Genomic DNA, 2,110 nt, shown 5'->3' with positions numbered 1-2,110 from the left:
TGGTGGTGGTGGTGGTGGTGGTGGGGGGGGGGGGGCTAAGTGAAAGGAGAATTTCTCCACTGGGGCCAATAATGTGTCCAGGCACAAGCAAGCATCACTGTACCCGATGTTTCTGTAAAGTGTGTTAACATCCCTGGATAAAAATGTGGGTTAAGAGAGAGTGTGTAAAAGTGCTGCGTCAGACCCGCTCTGCTTGGAACACATGACACACTTCAGTCATTTTAAAACAGCTGACAAAGCACTTACAGCTTGGTTTGTATTTTTTATTATTTTTATTTATTTATTAGTCACATGTCAAACTAAGTTTGGCAATATGATGATAGCACTACCATCACAAATCTAGTAATTAATTTTATAGTCATTTCCATAATGTTGGAAAAGTAATTCTAATTTATTTAATCATATATTCATCAGAAAAACTAAGTGTGATCATGTGATTATTATTATTATTATTATTATTATTATTATTATTATTATTATTATTATTATTATTATTATAGCTTAAATATATTATTTATTTATTTGTTTTATATGACGTTGTTTAGCTTGAAAACGATTTTTAGATATTTTTTTTTCACCAGCAGCAATAAAATTTTATATGTATATATATATATATATATATATATATATATATATATATATATATATATATATATATATATATATATTCTTATTCTTATTCTTATTCTTATTATTATTATTAACAATTTTGCTTGTTTACTGGGTTTTGCCAGCAGTTCGTTGACAAACGCGGCCATGAAGACGAACCGAGTCATTAAACGGGGACGGTCCACCGGCCCGCTTGTGCTTCCTGACAGTGGCATTGTGAAAACTTAGTTACAAAATTATTTTAAAACACACTTCTAGTTCAAAAAAACAACAAAATGAGGATGGGGAAAAAAAAGTTTCTCACATTGTTTATGTTTATTAAGAAGTTTCAAACTAAATCAGATTTGAATTTCTCTGCTATGTCAAATTCAAAACAAAGAGTAAGACTGACCTCAGATTGTCCTATGAGGCTGTTCCCCTTTTTTAGGCATTTTGTGGGTTTTCCTTTTAACTGTCTCTTTTCTGTGTTACAGTGATTGTGTCCCTAGAGGCATACAGTAGTCGCATCAACATCATGACTTTGTGACCGAGCACACCGAACCGCAACATCCTCTCACTGCGGTTTTTATTGACGGGCTATTAAAGCGCATGTAGAAATCAAGACTAGTTCCCACCTGTCCGGTGATTGTTTTTGCCGCTTTTTTTCGAGAGCTCGTTATTCCCATAAAAGCAGCTTTCCAGCGTTAGATCTGCGTTTGTTGGGCCCCTTTTCTTCACCACTGGTGGGTTTCTTTTCTTTTTTTCTTTTCTTTCCTCTAAAGTATTCCAGCCAAAACAACATTTAACAGCCTTGCCTTTCCTCGGTGCCAGTTCCCATTTCAAGCTAATGGGAACAAAACGAAGGAGTGAGCGTAAAGTGGAGACGAAAATCGCAGCTATATTTGTGGCTGGCTTGGTGAGAGGCCAGATATCCTGTAAGGATTAGGGCACGTCTCCTCGCGAGCCTCTTTTACGGCCTTGTTTTCAATAGAAATCCTTGTTAATTGGAGACGCTTTAAGCCGCGTGGGTAATTGACCTTCGTGCGGGCAGAACGCGGTGTGAACGATCAGTCACATTAACAGACAGGAAGGAGACAGTGAAACCTCTAAGCACACTCTTTGTGTAAACACTTTTCATTTTCTCGTCGGGCCTTCGGGGGAAATTAATAACGGACAGGATGTTTGCTGTTGTCTCTCCTCTAAAGAAGACTATCTGCCCGCGTGCACAAATATGTCGGCAGACGATTAAGAAGTCGATGATAAATATTGATTGTGCGTAGTTGTAAAAAAGAAAAGAAAAGAAAAGGCGTTTAAATTGGGCTGAATAGTTTAAGGGGAACATATGTCTCGAAAAAGACGTTTATTGGTGTCTAAATGTGGCTTAAAATTAAAGACTTAAAGAGACTCAAAACAGAAGAGACGGTAAAGACGAGTCATTTGAAAATTGAAAAAAAAAAAAAAAAAAAAAAAAGCATGCCCCAAGAAATGACACTCTAAAGGGGAAGGGGGAACATTTTTGGAA

Source organism: Poecilia latipinna, unplaced genomic scaffold (genome assembly GCF_001443285.1).
Source record: "Poecilia latipinna isolate Pla-1442-1.1 unplaced genomic scaffold, P_latipinna-1.0 Scaffold33, whole genome shotgun sequence".
Classification (NCBI taxonomy): Eukaryota; Metazoa; Chordata; class Actinopteri; order Cyprinodontiformes; family Poeciliidae; genus Poecilia; species Poecilia latipinna.
This window is presented reverse-complemented; position numbering follows the sequence as displayed.